We start from the raw sequence: 11,856 nt of genomic DNA on the forward strand, positions 1-11,856 counted from the left end.
AGTCTTGATCGCGAGGGTGTGAGATATCTGAGTCCCCGTGACTCATAGATTCCTTCCTAAACCGGATGCAGGGACCGATGATACCGCTCCAGACGATGCGCTTGAGCTCAAGTGGGAGTTCGTTGAAGACTCTCGCCGTTACTATGTGTCGTTCCCAGATGATCAGTAGTGGTGCCCAGTTGGGGCGATCGGGGACTTTGGCGCATGTGGGGGTTGATCTTTATGTTGATACCGTAGTCGGACCATGAGTGTATTGGATGATTGTAATGTTATTCATGTATTTGTGTGACGTGGCGAGTGTAAGCCAACTATGTACCTTTTGCCCTTTTATCTATTTACATGGGTTGTTGTGAAGATTACCTTACTTGCGACATTGCTTTCAATGCGGTTATGCCTCTAAGTCGTGCTTCGACATGTAGGAGATATAGGCGCATCGAGGGTGTGACAAGTTGGTAATCAGAGCCTTCCCCGACCTTAGAAGCCCCCTGTCGGTGTCAAAACCGGCGGATCTCGGGTAGGGGGTCCCGAACTGTGCGTCTAGGATCGATGGTAACAGGAGACATGGGACACGATGTTTTTACCCAGGTTCGGGCCCTCTTGATGGAGGTAATACCCTACTCCTGCTTGATTAATATTGATGATATGGGTAGTACAAGAGTAGATCTACCACGAGATCAAGGAGGCTAAAACCCTAGAAGCTAGCCTATGGTATGATTGTTGTATATATTGTATCTCTATCGACTAGCCTGGCCTCGGTTTATATAATGCACCAGAGGCCTAGGATAACAAGAGTCCTAGCCGAATACGCCGGTGGGGAGAAGTCCTTGTCTTGATCTCCAAGTCTTGTGGAATCTTCCTTGTATGCGGCAGCCGTCCGAACTGGCCCATGAGTATACGGCCACGGGGGTCCTCGTCCCAATCTAATAGATCGGGAGACGACGTGGTGAGTACCCCCTAGTCCAGGACACCGTCAGTAGCCCCCTGAACCGGTCTTCAAGTTAGGGACGCTCCTCGATTCTTACGAACTGTTCTTCATCTTCGGTTGCCGGTCTTGAAAACTGGTTCAACAAATCTTCTTTATCTTCGATCTTGAGGATCGCCGAAATGCATTCGACGAGTTTACACGTCGGGTATCCGAGGAGCCCCTTTAAGTTTCCGGCCTTTATAAATGCCTTGTTTATTTTTATGCCACACCTCGGGTTTGAAGTTGTTCCCGGGAGGCAGGGTCCTCTTGCGTCCGAGCCCCAACGCCGGACTGCATTCGAGGTATCTTTTGCAGCCGAGCACCAACGCCAGACCGCTTCCCAGCTCTAGCGCCGGAATGTATCCGAGCTCCAACGCCAGACTATGTATCCGAGCTGCAACGCCGAAATATATCCAAGCTCCAACGCCGGACTGTGTCCAGGCACCAATGCCGGACTATATCCGAGGTGTCATATCACCTTGGTTCAAAAAAGTTGAAGGAGTTTAGCCGAGCTTAATGCTGGAAATGCCCTCTATGGAGCCAGCCACTAGCGCCCGAGCTTTATGCCGGACTGCTTCCGAGGTGGTGCACCACCCCGACTATGGGCCGATTTTTTGTCAATATTTTTTATTGGTGCAATTTATTCTCTGCCAAGATATATAGCCAGTAGCTCTCAAGGTGTGTATCGGTCTAAAACCCGAGATGCACCTGAAGGATGACGTAAGACCGCTGATCCCAGTAGCCGCTGAGACTCAGGTTGATTTGCAAAATCAGCCTGAGGATCAAGTCCAAGCTCGGCAGAATACTTCGGGACACTAAAAGCGGCGTGCTCAGTCCTCGAGGCTCAGGTTGGGTGCGGCCGACCAACCTGAGGATCAAAATCTCCTCGGAAACTATATTGCACATAAAATTTTCTGCATTGGACAAGCAATGCAGTAGCCCCCGAGACACTGGTCGGGTGGCAACACCAGATCAGGGGATCAATGTGCCCCTTTAATATTTGTAAATAATAAGCCCGAAGCCCAGTAGCCCCCGAGCCTTAATGCGGGCACGGGTGGCCGAATTAAGGATCAATATCCATAGTAAAATCACAAATTATGTGTGATGACTCTATGTATCCAAGTACTTTACGTCATTAATGCTCGGATCCGCATTGTACAAAACTTTGTTGACCGACCATCGGCTTCCACCTCCTCGGCCAGTAGCCGAGGAGTGCTTGTCCTACTTTATAAAGCCTTTATGAGGGCAAAGATTTACAACAAACAAGGCAATCTGGCCATACGATTTTATAAACAAAGGTACGTAGTGAGTTATATCACTGTTTAACAGAAGAAATGTCTTCCAAAGAAAATAGTCCCGCTATAGGTTCCTTTCTTTGGGTTGTCATGCTAAGCATGATCATTAAACCTCAGCTCTAATGTAAGAGCAAAATATCGAGGATTTAGTTTGGGAGGCCAGTTAATAGCCCCCGGCAGTGTTCGGCGACAGTCGAGGTCAAGCCGTAAACACTTCGGCCAATGTTATGAACGGCCCGTCATTTAACATAGTCATCGGATCGCTGACCAGTTTACGCTTATTGTGACAGTCAGTTTTCGACTTTCTCCACTGAGGTGCTTAACCATGTGAGCTGGAAGCACAATCGCAGTGGTTCTCCCTTGGCACGCCTAGCCGAACAAAACAGAACGTAGGAAGCAAGTGCAGGAGCCGGGCAACCCAACTATTGACCGAAGACACAATTCGAAACCGATGCATATATAGCAATATCTGAGAATGTTTTTGCCGAATCCCTAAGGGTGTCTGGCGTTGCACTGCGAGACTAATGCTGGAAAAGCACAAATAGTTTAAAAGTGCCAAAAAGCTTGGAAAACCAAGAAACGTCAGTAAGAACATGACGTCCGAACAAGAACAAGTGTTCGGTGCCAATCCGAAAATTGGTCTTAGAAAAAAGAAGTGCTTCTGTCGTCCTTTAACATGACACATCCTATCTCAAGATTTCGAGCGGGTCAGCCTACGGCTTCAACCTCCTATCCCGAGGGCGGAGTACTTCTCATTAGGCCAGTTTAGCAAACTAAACTCTAGCGGCTTTGAGAGAGAAATTAGGCTCCCCGGCTAGTGACCGCACACTCGCGTCGAAAAAAGGAGTGATAAATAATAATAAAACTTTGCAACGACTGAGAAGAAGAACACTTATTATAAAACGGCTCAAATAAACTTAAGAGCCCCCAAGTGACTTGGGTAGAAGAATGATTGCATGTACCGAAGTACTTATATCATATCTATGTTCAACCGAACTTTAAACGCGTCTTAACCGACCGTCAGCTTCTCCCTCTTCGGTCAAGGACCGAAAAGTGTTATGTACTCCATCGGTCGAGAATATCGACGGTGTTTCCAATAACCAGGTAATCAGGCCATAAGGCTGTAACAGACAAAGCGCGCTCAAGGAACTTATGCTATATTACCGTGAAGTGTAAGAAGCATCTTCGAAGAAAATAGTACCCCCACTGATACCTTTCTTCGGTGCTCATTGTTATTATGAGACTTGTGCAATAGATTTTTTGTACTCATGAGTTCCGTTGTGTGCCGACCATCATTGAAAACTATAAGAGCGCTAGCTTTCGGCTTCACCCAGTCTGAGGTCCGGCTCGGTTGACCCGATCATGACAATCGCAGAGGTGCTCCCTTTACTCCCTAGCTGAACAATCGAGAACGTAGGGGTAAACATAGGAGCGAGGCAACCCAGCTTGCAAATCACTTAAGTCAATATGGTGCATATTGTGGCATAATACACGAACAAGGAACGAAGCCGTACAAGTATAATCATATGCAAGAGGAAAAGCTTCATAAATGAAGCCCCCAAGTGAATTGGGTCCTTGAATTTGTGTGTCACAAACAAAGTTTGGACAAGGAAATTTTTTACAAGCAACTTTTATCCAAAAAAGTATAATGCTTGGTCGAACCGAACACAAGTTAGAAATTAAAGCTTTGAGCATGAAAGCGACTTAGCTGGTTAATGTGTTCGGTATTGATGACGCGGTCCGAGCTTGATGCGGGGCAAGGTTCCATCCCCCAAGCTAGTCTTGAGGTGGCGGAGCGGAGAGCTCGACACGTCGAAGTGGTGACATAGCACGGTCAATGCAGACCGACAGAGTGACGCCGAAGTCCCCGGATCATTTTCCTGTGCACAAAAAATAGTGCAAACCGGAGATAATAGTAATAATGATAATTAAAAAAATGTGTTGCATAATAAATAATTTATGCAAAGTGAGGAATAGAAGAAATATGGCCTGGCGCCGAAGTCAATGTCGATGCAGGGCGTCGGCGTGATGTAGTAAAGGCGTGGCAAAGCCTGAATTCACAGGTCGGTCCGAGCTTTGGATGCGGCGTTCGCCGGACTATGTACGGAAACTGATCGAACCACCATGCGACCGTCATTAATGCGGTCACCATTTGATAGACCTGTGTACATATCATGGACAAACCAGAGTAATAATTCCTTGGGAGAAATGAACCCAAACAAGCAAAAAATACTGGGATTAATAGCACCTGGTTTATTTGTTGTAGCAATCCGAAGGAAGGTGATTCCCAAAATTGGGAATCGCTCCGTACACCCATTGCCTGATGGGCGATAAAACGACGGCATGGCAATGCTGGTAAAGGTTGACTCACCGAGGCAAAGCCCTCGGCCCAGCTAACGTGACGGAGCTGGTCGGCTAGTGACGCCGAAGTGTGCGGAGTAGGTTGATGAAGAGATGGCGAAGCCCCCGGTCCAGCCGAGATGTCGAAGCCTCGATGTCAGCCGATGAGTCGAAGTAGGTCGGCGTGATGGACACCAGCTTGAAGAAGCCATAGTGCGGCCCTGTCGATGCAGGTCGTGACGTGGTCGATGCCGGCTTGATGAAGCGATCGTGCGGCAATGCCGGTATGCCCGCTACGTGTAATCCGTGGGGCGGCGATGTTGGTGATGATTTATCCTTCACGATGCCGGACTCTTGCTTGTCTTGCCGAGATGATGATCCGAAGAAGTTGAGCTCGGCTCAACAAAGTGACGCCGCGTCTAGCGCAGGTCGGCAGCCGTGGAGTAATATTGCCGGACTGGTTTGACACCAGCATGATGTTGAAGATCATGTTCAAAAAGATCTTAAAGTTAGTGGGATGTGTTCGGGAACGAAACACAATACCCCATACAAAACTTCCTTCAAAAGGGATGTCCGAAATCCTGTTCATAAAAAAGATGAACTCGGGTCGGATTCGTTTTTGAGCAGAAAACAGATCCGAAAAGGGATGCACTAATCGGAAGGTTCCCGGAGTTTGGACGGTCGGATCGAGCCGAAATTTTAAGAGGTGGTATATATAGGAATTCCGCAGCCGATCAACGGTTGGATCTTCCAAAGGACGTCCGAGCTAGAAGCTGGATACCACGCCATAAACTCATCCAAATTCCCGTCCAGATTTGACAGGGCTCCGGTATATCGTGGATTGCCAGAGATTCCTCCATCGGAAGTCGACGAAATTTTCCAGGGTTGTTGTAGACTCCATTCCGCACAAATCCACCAAAGCGATCGTCAAAGCGATACTCGAGGAGGTGGTGGTGGCAGATACGAGTTCGCTGTCCAGAAAAACATCACGGTCGCTTGAGGGCAATGTTGACGTTGAGCCCCCGAGCTCCATAGATGACTCCTCCGTGATCTTGATAGAGATCGGAGTTGATGTTTGATGAAGGCCCTCGTCCGGACATGGTGATCCGAACACGGGGCGCAATTCTTGGTCGAACCAAGGTGACCAGTCGAGCTGGTGACGAAGATGCCAAAGTCGTAGTTGATCTGCAGGCGAGCCATCGATCCTTTTGTCGATCACACAGCGGAACTCTCAATGAAAGCACCAATGTCGGTGTCAAAACCGGCGGATCTCGGGTAGGGGGTCCCGAACTGTGCGTTTAGGATCAATGGTAACAGGAGACATGGGACACGATGTTTTTACCCAGGTTCGGGCCCTCTCGATGGAGGTAATACCCTACTTCTGCTTGATTAATATTGATGATATGGGTAGTACAAGAATAGATCTACCACGAGATCAAGGAGACTAAAACCCTAGAAGCTAGCCTATAGTATGATTGTTGTATATATTGTATCTCTATCGACTAGCCTGGCCTCGGTTTATATAATGCACAGGAGGCCTAGGATAACAAGAGTCCTAGCCGAATACGCCGGTGGAGAGAAGTCCTTGTCTTGATCGCCAAGTCTTGTGGAATCTTCCTTGTATGCGGCAGCCGTTCGAACTGGCCCATGAGTATACGGCCACAGGGGTCCTCGGCCCAATCTAATAGATCGGGAGACGACGTGGTGAGTACCCCCTAGTCCAGGACACCGTCACCCCCTGCTTGATCGAATCGTTGGCGTTGTTGAGTCTAGAAAAATGTTTTGAGTCATCTAGGATTATATATATGGGAGAGTTTAGAATTCTTTTTACTCCCCAGTCCATTCATCGCTCTGGTGGGGCATCCTAACGTAGAGTTTTGACTCTTCTCTTCTCAAATTTCACTAAATTTTTTTTAGGATCACGTGGGTATCTTGGAATCGTTCCGATCGATTTGTGACGAGAACATTGTTCTTGGTGCCTCCTGTCATTTAGGGGTTGTGGCAGTGTCCCGGGGAGTTGAGCTCTGAGGTGTTGTCGTCACAATTTTATCATTGAGATTTTGGAATACCTGAGTTTCGCCGACATCGAGATCTCTTTTATGCAGTTGTTGGTGAGATAACCTCGACGCCATCCAGTACTGGGGCGGGAGTTCGGGAGTATTGCCATAACTCGTATAACGGATGCTTTTCGAAGGTTGAGTTAAATGATTTTCGAAGTTTTTCTCGGTTAAGTGTTGAAGGATGGATACAACTGGATGTAGGATTTGCTAGATTTGGGTGAGATATTATGCTTCCCCTATATCCCCAACACCTGATTGCATAACCGGAAAGGTTCGGGAGTTTCATAGGTGGGAATTCTTGTAGCTCTAGTTCTTCTTCCGTGGATATTTGGTTTGGGATTGGGTAATCCTCACCAAGTATTTGTTCTTGTCCGTACCTTGTTGTTTTTTATTCTACCTCAATTCTAAGTGGCTTCTCAAATTATGGATATGTGACCATTTCAATTGGAATACATTCGTTCATTTGGTTCGGATGTGAAGACTTTATGTTGCAATTTCAAACCGTTTGATTTAGCTTAAATATTTGTCTTTCAATGTGCTAACGGATGTCAACCTCTTTAGGATGGCTCCTCCAATGCGCACGACTCCGAATCCTGATCCGCCACCACCACCTCCACCTCCGGAGGCATGGCAAGCTGTGATGGCCGCTACCAATGCAAACACGTAGCTGATCATGCAACTTTTTCAAGAGCGCAACCAAAGGAACCAGGGCCAGGGTAACAATCAGAATCAGTTTGCTACACTCATCCAGTTCCTTGCTAACCAGCCAAAGACCTTCAGCAATTGTGTTGAGGCAACAGACGCTGATGATTGGTTCGTGGACATATGCAAGCATTTCGAGTGCAGTGATGTCAGCTTCTTGGAAATGACTTGATCACAGAGGCAGAGGAAATGTGCAAAGTCATTCGTCATAACCTCAAAGCAGCGCAATCGCGCCATAAGAGCTACTATGAAAGTAAGCATCGTGATTTGGCTTTCGAGATCGGAGACCATGTTTACCTCCGCGTCTCTCTAATGAAAGGTACTCGTCGCTTCGGTATCAAAGGGAAGCTTGCCCCTAGATACGTGGGTCCTTTCAAGATCGTCAGCAAGAGAGGTGATCTCGCCAACTCGAGCTTCCCTCCAACTTTGCAAATGTGCACGACGTGTTCCATGTCTCTCAGCTCCGCAAGTGCTTCAAGACTCCTGACCGCACCGTCAACTTCGAAGACATTGAGCTCCAAGAAGACCTTTCTTATCATGAGCACCCAGTTGCTATTGTTGAAGAAACTGAGGGCAAGACTCGCAATAAGTCAATCAAATTCCTCAAAGTCAAGTGGTCACACCATTCCGACCGTGAAGCCACCTGGGAACACGAGGATCACCTCCGTTCTGAGTACCCGGCGTTTTTCCAGTCCTAGATCTCGGGACGATATCCTTTCGTAGTGGTGGAGTGTTGTAACACCCCGGATGTAATTTACCTTATCTGTATCCCAACTCTTGCCGTTTCCGGCCTAAGTTATTTTATTTTCCTCGGTGTCGGGTTTTTGTCTCCGTGTGTTGTTGTCTTTGTCATGCATCTCATATCATGTCATCATGTGCATTGCATTTGCATACATGTTCGTCTCATGCATCCGAGCATTTTCCCCGTTGTCCGTTTTGCATTCCGGCGCTCCTATCTCCTCCGGTGCCCCTTTCTACCTCTTTTCATGTGTGGGGGTTAAACATTTCCGGATTGGACCGAGACTTGCCAAGCGGCCTTGGTTTACTACTGGTAGACCGCATGTCAAGTTTCGTGCCATTTGGACTTCGTTTGATGCTCCAACGGTTAACCGAGGGACCGAAAAGGCCTCGTTTGTGTTGCAGCCCAACACCCTTCCAATTTGGCCCAAAACCCACCAAAAACCCTTCTATCTTCTAGAGCGTTCGATCGCGATCGCGTGGCCGCAAACCGCACCTCATTTGGAGCCTCCTAGCTCCTCCTACCTACAAAACTAGGTCTCCCCCGAAATTTTCGGGTCTTCCCTACCCGAAACCAAGATCAAATCCCTCTCTGCGCGGCCGGACATGTCCGTCGCCGCCTGGATGCACCGCCGCCGCCAATAGGAGGCCGCCACCTGTCCCTCCGCCGCCGTCTCTCTCCTCCGGCCCGGGCGAGCCCGCACCGGGCCCTCCAGGCCCATCGGGGCGCGCCGCCCGCCTCGGGTCGCCCCCGACGCCGCTCCTCGTGTCTGCCGCCGAAGCCGATGACCGCCTCCGCCACGGTGCACCTCGTCGCCGACCCCCTCCGCCTCGGCCGCTCCCCGCCGTCCGGTCTCCAGCGTCGCCCCGCCGGACCACTCCGCCGCGCCGCTGACCTCCGACGTCCTCCTCGTCGCCGGCGAGCACCCCGGCCACATCTCCCTCCGGCGAACTCTCTCCTTTCGGCGAACAGGTCTCCGGCGACCTTGAGCCGGCGAACTGCTACAGTAGATCCAGATCCAAATCTCCACGGTTGATTTTTTCCCTACAAACCCTAGATTTTTTTGCAAACTTTGGCATGCAATAACTCTGCATCCGTAGCTCCAATTTGTGCGTGTAGCATATCAAAATGTTCGCCTCGACGAGTACATCATTTTATCTCATTGTATCGTTTTCATTTGATCTCATCTTGATGCCCAAAATGCTGTTGGAAGAGGGCTATATGGTTAATTTGTCAGATCTGTTTCACCAAAAAGTTTTGTCATTTTTGCCATGATTAATGTGTGCATGCTATGATCCTGTGCTCTACATGTGTTTTGTTATATGCCATGCCATCTTTACAGAGGTGGTTGCCATATATTTTTGTGATATTTGTGGTGACTAGCACAAGCTTGCAAAGTAGCATAATCGGTAATGCTGATTTCAGGGACCTAGAATTTCACTAAGTCCTTGTCCTGATTTTGTCGTTTTGCCATATGTTCATGTTGTTTCCTAGTGATCCGTGCCTCTTTTGAGGATGATCAGTAAGGATGTTTTGTTAACATTGTGGTGCTCTATCCATCCATGTCTATGTTTGCATTTATGGAGCAACCTAGCTTGAGTCAATCGAGTTCTACTTTTGCTATTTCGTGAATCCTGGCAGATTGTTGACGTGATTAGCGATTTTGCCGAGGATGTTGTTATTGATCCGTGCATGCTATGTTATTGTTCTTGCCATGTCTAGCTCCCATGCCATGTATTCTTGATGGGTGCATGCTTAGTTTGTCATGCCATGCTCTGTAGTGAGTGCATCGAGCTCGTAAACATGCCTACTCGTTAACTGATTTGCATGCTCCAGTTTTTCACGAAGTCTGAATCTGTGTTTTTGCCATGTTCACATGCTTGCAATTGTATTTTCTGATCCCTTTTGGCTCAAGGTCACTAAGGGATTTTTGTTAAGTGCTTTGAGTAGCTTCATGCCATGCCTTGATTTGCCATGTTAAGTTCCTGTAGGTTGTACTTTTCATGCTCTAAAGTGTGCTTCCTGATGATAAATTCCAGCCTTGTGTTAATTTCACTAAGTCTGAAACCTGTTATCAATTGCATTTTTGCCATGCTTGTTTGAACCTGTTAATGGATGAATTAGCCGTAGCTCAGTGTTCATCTTTTGTCAAGCATCATGAGTGGATCCCTGCCATGTATTTTGTTGTTATGTTTGAGTGCTGTAGCATATTTATCTTGATGCATTTAGTTGGTCACTTGCTGATTATCCCAGACCGTTGCCATATTTGTTTTGCTTGCCATTTCCAAACCGTGCATCCGATTCCGGTGATCTTTATATCGATTTCAACCGAAATCACCTCACCTTTCCAGTGGCACTCTTGGATTTCCATGTTGAGGCCAGGTTCAATCATTCCTTGTCAAATCTTGCATATGCATCACATACCGCATCCCGCATATCATACCATGTTTGCATCATGTTATTTGAGCATTGCACGTGGTTGATTGTGTTCCGTTTGCTTGTTGTTCTTGTTTGGGTAGATCCGGGAGACGAGTTTGTGAACGAGGAGCCCGCTGAGTTCGCTTACGAGGATCAAGTCAACTCTGACAACTTTGTAGGCAAGATGATCATACCCTCGAAATCACTTCTATCTTTGCTTGCTACATGCTCGCTCTTTTTCTATGCCTATGCTACAATACCTATCACTTGCTTATCATGCCTCCCAAATTGTGTTGGGGAACGTAGCATAAATTCAAAATTTTCCTACGTGTCACCAAGATCAATCTATGGAGTCATCTAGCAACGAGGGAGGAGTGGATCTACATACCCTTGTAGATCGCGTGCGGAAGCGTTCAAGAGAACGGGGTTGATGGAGTCGTACTCGTCGTGATTCAAATCACCGATGATCCTAGCGCCGAACGAACGGCACCTCCGCGTTCAACACACGTACGGAATGGGAGACGTCTCCCACGCCTTGATCCAGCAAGGAGGAGGGAGAGGTTGATGGAGATCCAGCAGCACGACGGCGTGGTGGAAGTAGCGGGATTCCAACAGGGCTTCGCTAAGCGCTGCGGGAGGAGGGAGATGTGTCACGGGAGGGAGAGGGAGGCGCCAGGCCTTAGGTATGGTTGCTCCTCCTTTTCCCCACTATATATAGGGCCAAGGGAGAGGGGGGAGGCGCAGCCCTTGCCCCTTCCTCCAAGGAAGGGTGCGGCCAAGGGGGGGAGGAGTCCATCCTCCCCAAGGCACCTCGGAGGTGCCTTCCCCTTTTAGGACTCTCCCCTTTTTTCTCTCTCTTGGCGCATGGGCCTCTTGGGGCTGGTGCCCTTGGCCCATATAGGCCAAGGCACACCCCCTACAGCCCATTTGCCCCCCCCGGGGCAGGTGGCCCCACCCGGTGGACCCCCGGGACCCTTCCGGTGGTCCCGGTACAATACCGGTGACCCCGAAACTTGTCCCGATGGCCGAAGTAGCACTTCCTATATATAATTCTTTACCTCCGGACCATTCCGGAACTCCTCGTGACGTCCGGGATCTCATCCGGGACTCCGAACAACTTTCGGGTTACCGCATACTAATATCTCTATAACCCTAGCGTCACCGAACCTTAAGTGTGTAGACCCTACGGGTTCGGGAAGCATGCAGACATGACCGAGATGTTCTCCGGTCAATAACCAACAGCAGGATCTGGATACCCATGTTGGCTCCCACATGTTCCACGATGATCTCATCGGATGAACCACGATGTCAAGGACTTAATCAATCCCGTATACAATT

This window comes from Triticum urartu, chromosome 5A, assembly GCF_056163025.1.
Source record: "Triticum urartu cultivar PI428250 chromosome 5A, HENAU_Tu73, whole genome shotgun sequence".
In the NCBI taxonomy this organism is placed as follows: Eukaryota; Viridiplantae; Streptophyta; class Magnoliopsida; order Poales; family Poaceae; genus Triticum; species Triticum urartu.